The 10,418-nt window shown below is 34.9% G+C and overlaps 1 pseudogene; it reads right to left on the reverse strand.

Moving 5' to 3' along the window:
* Positions 1–8,589: 8,589 nt before the first annotated feature.
* On the reverse strand, positions 8,590–8,967 carry LOC105505585 (annotated as a pseudogene).
* Between the last annotated feature and the right edge of the window lie 1,451 nt (positions 8,968–10,418).

Below are 10,418 nucleotides of genomic sequence, written 5' to 3' on the forward strand. Positions count from 1 at the left end.
CGTATCCAGGCATGGTGGCGCATGCTTGTAATCCCAGCTACCTGGGAGGCTGATGCAGGAGAATTGCTTGAACCTGGGAGGCGGAGGTTGCGGTGAGCCAAGATCGTGCCATTGCACTCCAGCCTGGGCAACAGGAGCCAAACTCCATCTCAGAAAAAAAAAAAAAAGGTAAGAAAAAAAGATTTAATGTGTGGTACCACTTATTCTTAATTTATAGAATTTTTTTAAGTTTTAAATACGTTTGGTTTAGACCTCACCAGAATTTTCATGTATACGTATTTACACCATATATAATATATGTAATAGATTACACACATATATGTAAAACATACATACATTTACATACAGGCATATGAATATAGACATAGGTTTATATGGTCTTTTCTAGTTTGCATATATACATATAACATGTCTATGTAATATATACATATATAACATGTCTATGTAATATATACATATATGTAAACTAGAAAAGTAGATGAGTAATACCTTTTTGATAGTATGTAACACATTTTGTAATTTCTAATTTTAACTAAGTCAAACATACAATAAATTGAAAGAATAATTCCTTATTCCTGTATACCCTTTATAAATGACACCAATTTTGAAGATTTTTTGAAATTTTATTTATTCTTACAATTGATCCATCTATTACCTATCTATCATCTACATTCTTATTTTTATTTCACTCAAACTGTCATATTTAAGTGGAATAGTACAGTCTCTACTATTAGTGTATTTCTATTTCTCCTTATATTTCTTGTCCTTTCTGCATTTAATTCGTGGTTAATGTGTTGTTTGGTATTACTGTTATATCTTCTTTGTAAATGCTTTTAGCATTATAGACATTTCTTCTTTGTTTTATTTAATGTTTATATTTTGACTAAGTTTATTTGGTATCAAGATGACAACTGCTGCTTTCTTACAATTTCCATTTGCATGGTTATTTTTTTCTTATCCCTCTGTTGTTAGTCTTTTAATTACCTTGATTCAGTATGTCTTTTACATACAGTATCTCATAGTAGGAGTTAATATTAGGTGGTCTAGATGGATCAGATAATGATTCGTGGCAAATGCATAAAATTTGTTGACTAAAATTAGGTAACATTCTTGTAATCATATTTGGAAAGTTATTCTAGAGCAGGATATATCAGCCTGTAAACATTTTCTAAGAAAAAATACTTTGATTCATGGTTTGTACCTGTGTGTTTTCTGGGAGAATTTCATGATCACGGTTATTCATATAGTTCGAATGTGCCTAACTCAGTACAAGAGAGTTCCATCATGAAAAACTGAGCTATCTAATGCTAAGGTGTTTCACATTCGTCCAATAGCTGAGCCTCAATGAACACACTGAGCCTTCAAGTTGCAGTACAAAGAAGCTTACACCTCAGATTTTGGTTGTTATGGTAATATGGTATCCTTCATCTATAATGAAACTATTTCATGACTAAAATCTCTTTGAGTTTTGATATTCTATCAATATTCAAACATATAAAATGATTTTTTATTAATTCAAAGAAATAATTGAGTTTTGTGTTATGAGCCAATGTGACTTTTTTAAATAGGTAAATTAAGACCATTCACATTTATTGATATGAATAAATTGTTTGGTCTCTATCCTCACCTTATTTTACGTTATATTAATGTTTTAAATTATATACATATATATCACAGTGTGTAGATACATAACAGTGTTGCATGTGTATACTATGTTACTGTGATTATAGATTACAGTAAATACATATTTACTGTGTTAATTGGTTACATTTACAGTGTTTATTCTCTATGTGTTATGTCTCATTTTTGCATTTAAAATATGTTTGGTATTTAGAAATATATATTATTTTGTTATAATGAATCTCTTTGTATTTTTACACATTGAAGAACACTGTCTTTTTTGTACCTACTGTTTTATTTTTACTTCCTGGTATAACAACTTTAATAGTATGTTTGGACTCTCACCTATTGCAAATTCAAGAGTCATTGGCCACACTCTAACTTTGTGTTTCTTTTCTATTTCTCCTCCCATGTTTCAAGTCCACTTAAAAAAAAAATTGTCAGAATACTTAATACTCATATGCTGTGATGGTTAATTTTGTGTATCAACTTGACTGGGCTAAGGTAATCATTATTTCTGGATATGTCTCTGAGGATGTTTTTGCGATAGATTAGCATTTGAATAAATGGATTGAGTAAAGTGAATTGCCCTCACCAATGCTCGTGGCATCATCTGATTCATTTAAGTCCTGAATAAAACAAAATGTCAGACAAATGGAAAATTCACTTCTGTTTGAATTGAAACATTTATCTTCTCCTGCCCTTCGAAATTGGTGCTCCTATTTTCAGGCCTTCAGACTTGAGTTAAATTATACCACTAACTCTCCTCTTTTTGTAGTTTGCAGATAGCAGATTGTAAGAATATTTTCCCACTATAATTGCATGAACCAATTCCTATAACAAATTTCTGTCTCTTCCTACATATATATCAATAGATAGATGCAAAATGACTCACAATTATATATAATATATAATATACAATATAATATACAAATATATTATAATACATTTATATGTAAGCATATAATATTATATATTTATATATAACATATAAATATGTATTATGTATTTATATATAACATAAATATGTATTATGTATTTATATATAACATAAATATATATTATACAGTTATATATAGCACATAAATATATGTTATACGTTTATATATAGCACATAAATATATGTTATACGTTTATATATAGCACATAAATATATGTTATATGTTTATATATAGCATGTAAATATGTGTTATACATATATATAATATATATTATAGATTATACATTTATATATTATATATGGTCTCTATACTCACCTTATTTTATGTTATATTAATGTTTTAAATTATATACATATACATATATAATATATATGATTATATATCTCATCTATATTTCATTATTTCTCTATCTCTGGAGAACTTTGACTAATACATACATTATTGTTCTGCCCAGGTCTGAACCCTTGCCTTCTTCTCTTTTATGCTATTAAATATATTGAATCTTAGAATTTATTATTTTACTAAACTTTCCCTAGCTATCTCTTTTTTGGATAAAGCTTATCTTCTACTAGAGTCCCCCCAAAAAACATTCATGGGCCATACCTGAATTTTTACCATTTCAAAATGTTTCTTTTGAAGACTTTGTATTTAAAGTGCAATACATAAATCTTTGACATGCACTTTGTTTCCTGAGTTTCTTGAAAATCGTGTTACCCCTTTGCTCAATTCTCTATGCTCCACTGGAAAAGTCTAATGACAGCCTAATTTCCATAAATTTTTAAGTAACTTAATATTTTTGCTTAGAGTTTCCAGTAATTTTTTTCTTTACCTTACAGTCTATAACTGTTACTAAAATATATTTCAGATCGATTTTTTTAGTCCAATTTTTGCAGGGTAAATGGTGGGAGACTTCAACAGGTTTACTTAAAGTTTTAAAAATTATTTTTAAAAGATTTGTTGCATTAGAGCTTTATACATTCATTCTGTCAGGCCTATGAGCCCAAGCCAAGCCATCACATCCCCTGTAACTTGCACATACACGCCCAGATGGCCTGAAGTAACTGAAGAATCACAAAAGTGAAAATGCCCTGCCCCGCCTTAACTGATGACATTCCACCACAAAAGAAGTGAAAATGGCGGGTCCTTGCCTTAAGTGATGACATTACCTTGAGAAAATCCTTTTCCTGGCTCATCCTAGCTCAAAAAGCTCCCCCACTGAGCACCTTGTGACCCCCACTACTGCCCACCAGAGAACAACTCCTCTTTGACTGTAATTTTCCTTTACTTACGCAAATCCTATAAAATGGCCCCACCCTTATCTCCCTTCGCTGACTCTCTTTTCGGACTCAGCCCGCCTGCACCCGGGTGATTTAAAAGCTTTATTGCTCACACAGAGCCTGTTTGATGGTCTCTTCACACGGACGCGCACGGCACATTCAGTTTCTTCTTCTTCTTCTCCTTCTCCTTCTTCTTCTAAATCTCCAATTATATGGATGATGAACTTTCTTAGCTTGTCTTTTGTTTCAACCACTTTTACCTCTGAACCTTTCAATTTCTTCATTTCATTTCCATTTCCTGTTGTTGCTTTAGTTTATCTTGAACGTTTGCTTCATCAGATTTCATTTTAATCTATTTTTGATGCAGAATGTTTGCTCCTTAGTTCAGCTAAATCTGGGTTCTTGTATCACGACCAGAAAAATTAGGCACCTGGAAACATTGAAGGGTGAGGAGAGCAGAATTTATTTGGTGAAAACGAAAAAGAAAGAAAGAGAGAAAGAAAAGAAAGACACTCAGCAAAGTGAGAGGGAGTCCTGCCAAAAGGTGCCTACCTCACGGATTGAATACCAGGTCACCACACAGGAGCTGAAGAGCCCAGGCTCCTCCCCTCTGCACAGGACAGGAACTTCCTGGGGTTCCACCCCACCCCCACAGTGTGCATGTGGGTCCCCAGTCCCTTGCAAACATGCATAGACAAGACGCTGGACAGGTTCTCTCATCTGCACAAAAGCATCTGACCTAAACACTTGTGGGCGGGTTGGAGATTCTCCGGGGATTCCCCCTTACTTTCCTCCTGCATCTATCATTTTCACCTAAAAACTTGTAATTTGTTGCTTATTTCTGACATTTTTGTTTCTTTTTGTTTGCTTTTTTAAATCAAATCAAATCTCTTCACGTTTATTTCTGCTTTCATTAGTCTTAATTTTGGATATCTGATTTGTAAACCAAAAAGTATCTGAAACAGGTACTTTTTGTAAACTTCAAAATAAACAATTTTGAAGTTTATTTGCCAAGATTAAGGATGTGCCCGGAAGAAGAAATCACAGAATTGCAGAAAGAGTTTATGGTTTGTGCTCTTCTTCAAAGATGATTTTGAGGGCTTCAACACTGAAAGGGAAAAAGTGGACTGGAGGTAAAAGAATGGTATAGTAATCTACATGTTGCAAGAGAAAAGGAGCGGGGAGGGGAATAGTTGATTATGTATTCATCTGGTGCTCAGTAAATTGGCACTTTACATAAGATAAGGTGAACAGAGAGTAGCTACCTGTGGAGATATTTAACCTTTTATCTGTACTTACCTGCTTAGAAACAAAAGGAAAGGCAGCTTCTTGCATGAGCAGCCTCTTGCATGACTCAGCTTTCATCTTAATTTTTTTCTTTTAGGCATAGTGAATTGTTGTCCTAAGTTTTTATTTTCCTTTCACAGATTCTAGGGAGCTTTGTTTCCTACTTTTAAAAATCTTAGAATGCTTACTTTGGATATTTATTTCAAATAGAAGTAATACTATTAATTTCTGCTTTTGTGAAAGTATGTGTGTGCATGTGTGCCTTTGTGTTTTGGGCGTACAATAATCAATGGGTGAAATAGTTTTATTTGCATTTTCTCTTTTTACCATAGATATATACAGAGGATTTTTTTAAATATAAATTTGCTAACCTTAGGCATTTTATAGAAAGTGTTTGTATTTGTTTTCTAAAACTTCTGTTAAAAGTTACCAACAATTTGGTGGATTACAAGAGCAAACATTTTTAATCTTACAGTTTAGTATTTCAGAAGTCTGACACAAGTCACATTTTATGAGTTAAAATCAAGTTGTTCACCAGGCTGAGTTCCTTTCTGCCAGCTATAGGGTAGAATCTGTTTCCTTGCCATTTTCAACTTCTAAAACCACCTGCATTCTTTAGTTATGGCCCCCTCCCTGTATCTTAAGTTCATCACTGGTGGGTTGAGTCTTTCTCACATCACATCCCTCTTGCTTGCTCTTCTGCTACCCTTTTCCATTTCAAAGGACCCTTCAGACTACATTGGCCTCACCTGGAAAATTCAGTATAATCTCCTTATTTTAAGTTCAGTTGATTTTCAAACAATCCATATGAATCCTTCTCTTTTGTCATATAAAGAAACATATGCACAGTTTTCAGGAATTAGGATGTTGAATGTCGGTAACTTTGGGGGCCATTATGCTATCTACAGGGTTCCAAATTTCAAAACATCCACCTCTCCCAGTTTAGTAAATTTTATATATTGGAGATGACCTCATCTGTGTTGGCTGTAGTGATCGAAAGTGAGGTGTTAGTGAATCTGGTTTCTAGTTCATTTCTGTAGAATATTTATCTATTTGATTTTCCCTTTGTAATATGGTTTAGATGTGTATTCCCTCCAAATATCATGTTGAAATGTGATTCCCAGCGTTGGAGGTGGGGCCTGGTGGACGGTGATTGGATCATTGGAGCCAGGCCCATATGAACAGTTTAGCGCCATCCCCTTGGCAAGAAGTGAGTTCTCACTCAGTTAATTCATGCAAGATCTGTTTGTTAAAAGTCTGGGACCTCCCCACTACTTGCTCCCTTGCTCCTGCTCTTGCCATGTGATGTGTATGTTTCTACTTCACCTTCTACCATGATTGTTAGCTTCCTGAAGTCCTTACGAGAAGCAGATGCCGGCATCATGCTTTCTGTACAGTCTGCAGAACTGTGAGACAGTTAAACCTCTTTTCTTTATAAATTACCCAGTCTCGAATATTTCTTTATAGCAAGGCAAAAATGGCCTAATGCACATTGTTCATCTTCTCCTCCAGGGAAATGTTTCTTCATGTCTCTTCTAGACCTGTTTTCTTTTAAGATACCTTCCTGTAGTTGGTACTGTGAACTACCAATCCCAGATTTCAATATTTCAAAATATTGTTTCAGTATTTTGGCATTCATCTAGTTGAAGGCAATAAGGGTAATTTTGTTTGTAATTTGATAAAATACTCCTTTTTACTCCCCACTTTTTCATGGAATCTATTAAGTATCCTTTCCTCAAATATTTACATTTGCTTTCTGTACCTAGAGGCTTGCAGTAGTGTAGCAGCACTAACAAAAGTTGGTGTTTATATCTCTATTTACAGAGAGTAACATTTTTTGTGACATTCTCTGTGTCCTAGGAATGGTGACATTACGAAATTTTTATGTATGTGTGTGCATTTTACTACTTATGAGTCTTACTACTCATTTTACTACTTATAAGTCTCATTTTGGATATTGGTCTTAATAATATTTTTTGAAAAGAATATGTGGAAAGAATCAGATTCAAGCAGCCACCATTATCCTTCAGAGCCACAGCTCTCTTGTGTATTATTCTTTCTAATAAAGGAACTACCATTCTTTCTGATGAAGTGTATAAGCCATGGGTGTCTTTGCTTCATAGTATAATTTTCTAGTGAAGATGGCTTTTAACAGATTTTTTAATGTTTTCTTAGTTACAAACCCTACCATATAGTAACCTTTTATTTCTTTAACTTTTAGGTACTTCTCAAGACATAATGCTAGCTAAAATACAACTAAAATAAAATCATTTAGAAATGTAAATATTAATTTTTTTACAATAAATAAAATTGGCCAAAATAGAATATATTAGAAATGGTAAAAAAAGGCAAAACCAAATATGTTACATAAAAATTCACATTTTCACTTAATCAAAAGATCAGGCCGGGCACGGTGGCTCACATCTGTAATCCCAGCACTTTGGGAGGCTGAGGTAGGTAGATCACCTGATGTCAGGAGTTCTAGACCAACCTGGCCAACATGGTGAAACCCTGTCTGTACTAAAAATACAAAAATCAGCCGGGTGTGGTATTGGGTGCCTGTAATCCCAGTTACTCGGGAAGCTGAGACATGATAATCACTTGGCCCTGGGAAGCAGAGATTGCAGTGAGCCAATATCCACCACTGCACTCCAGCCTGGGTGAACAGAGTGAGACTTTGCCTCAAAAAAAAAAAAAAAAAATACACGCAGAAACTTGAAACAATTATTTTCTTTCTCAGTCTCCAGTCCCAATTTCCTCTTTAAATGAGAATCTTTGAACTAGATGATCTGTTTTAACAACTGTAGTTGTATACCTAGTACCTTCAATTGTTTTCTGTTTTCAAAGCTGCTTTCTTATTCTTGTTTAATGTTTCTAATATCCTCTTCTTTTCAATATTTAATACACACGTATGTGCACACACACGTATACACACACTCATTTTGATTCTCTTCTGTAGGTGGTCTTTCACTGTGACTCTTTTTCTCATATGTCATGTGATCATTTTAAATGCTCAAGGGATTTGCTTTCTCCAGTTAATAATATCTAACTGGGGCTGGAAGAGGGGTGAAAGTCTAAACCCTAGATTATGTTCTATGAGCTAAAATAACAGCATTGCTTTCAAAATTTTTTTATTGAGATCTACCATAGAAATGTGCTTTTCATAATGTAGTTTTTAAATACATATAGCATATAATTACATTAATATTTAAAATGCTTATTGAATGCCTATAAAATACCAGATGCAATCTGACTCAGTATCAGGATTGAACAAAACCCAAAATATTTCAATCCTCATGGATTTAACATTTTATAACAAATGCGCCTGTGTGTATTTGAAAAGCTTAACTTACAAGGAACTTATTAAAAAATACTTACCATCACTCATTTGATACATACACCTTGATGTTTTCTTTTTTTTTTTCAGTTTTATAACTTTATTTGATGTATTTGACTATCAACGATTAGTTCTCATCCACACTGACTGTCTGCAGATTTTTGAAAGCGGTAACAGGTACATAGGTAACCAAAGTATAGAGCTTATTTGGTGATTCTTCATCCTCATTACGTTTTCTGGACAGCCGCACACGGATTCGGTATGAGACAGTCCTTATTCCTTTGGCCCAGACAGCTTTGTTGAGCTTAGTATCAATGCGCACATCTGGAGTTCCCATCTCCTTCATGGCGAATTTCTGAATCGCTCTGAGTGCCCGAGGGGCACGCTTCTTGAAGCCCACTCCATGGATGCGCTTGTGAATGCTGATGGTGTATTCTCGGGTCACCACCTCGCTGACGGCAGAACAGCCCTTTTTCTTCTCCCCACCCTTCTTTGCGGGAGCCATTCTGCCGGGTCCAAGTTGGAAAGGAAAAGCGCGAGGTATTGTGGAAGAAGGAAAGGCCCACCTTGATGTTTTCAATTCATTCTCATCTTATTTAAATATGCTTCTTGGCCGGGCGCGGTGGCTCAAGCCTGTAATCCCAGCACTTTGGGAGGCCGAGACGGGCGGATCACGAGGTCAGGAGATCGAGACCATCCTGGCTAACACGGTGAAACCCCGTCTCTACTAAAAATACAAAAAAACTAGCCGGGCGAGGTGGTGGGCGCCTGTAGTCCCAGCTACTCGGGAGGCTGAGGCAGGAGAATGGCGTGAACCCGGGAGGCGGAGCTTGCAGTGAGCCGAGATCAGGCCACTGCACTCCAGCCCGGGCAACAGAGCCAGACTCCCTCTCAGAAAAAAATAAAAAATAAAAAAAATAAATAAATATGCTTCTTGTGGCCCATTAAAATATTTTTTGTTACAATGAGTTTTGTTTAGCAGTCTGACAAATACCACTTTTTGGTGATAGAGGAAGGGTTTGACCTCTCTCATTTTCCTTACACATGTTTTCCTACAACTCAAAATAATTCCTCGTGGTCTCTGCATAAGGCACTACAACATCTTGAGCCTACGGTTAGCCATTGTGATTGACAAGTATCCCATATATGGTGCTGGGAGGTAGATTGAGAGTAATGAGAGAGAATGTAGTGAAGCACCTTACTTTATACATTACTGGTCCCTGTTTATCCATATGAGCACCAGAGCACTCCCATTTTTGCCCTGTTACAAGGCATCAGTTTTGCTTTCTTGTCCTAAGTGAGCTGATGAGAAGGCAAAGATTCCTCTTGGTCAATTTGCAAAGGAACAAAAACAAAAATAATGTAATTTTCCCCGACTATCATCTATGATTTACATATGGTCTCTTGTCTTCTCTCACTCCAAGGCAATGACTCTCCAATGTTGAATCCAATTCCTTCTATTCCTCTGACATGGGCTCCCCGTATATTTGTATGTACTTTTTAGAATTCGGTAGTAGTTGCCAAACTCAGATCCTTCAATTATACTCCTTCTTTTGTGGGTTCAGAGTAGAAACTGAGAACAAATGTATGTTCCTCATTTTGCTAAAAGCTTCGATGCTGGTTCAAGACTTTAAAGTGTTCTCATTTTATATCTCAGTTCACACCCTCTCAAATATTTGAGAAAACTGGACTTTAATTATAGAAAAATAATATGATTAAAGGAAAAATTAGTTAATATTTGTTTGACAAAAGAAGAGAAACAAGAAGCAAAGATTTATATCTACCTATCAAAATTTTACATGTATTTGTAATTAAGACTATAAGAATTTTTTCAAACTGTCGTATAAGGAAACAGGAAAAAACCTGCATAATTCTGTCATTATGGTAATGATCAATTTTTTAAATTTTTGTAAACTACTTTAAAAATGTCAATATATGAAATCTATGCCATTAAAA

This window comes from Colobus angolensis, unplaced genomic scaffold (assembly GCF_000951035.1).
Source record: "Colobus angolensis palliatus isolate OR3802 unplaced genomic scaffold, Cang.pa_1.0 Scaffold127, whole genome shotgun sequence".
NCBI classification, from domain to species: Eukaryota; Metazoa; Chordata; class Mammalia; order Primates; family Cercopithecidae; genus Colobus; species Colobus angolensis.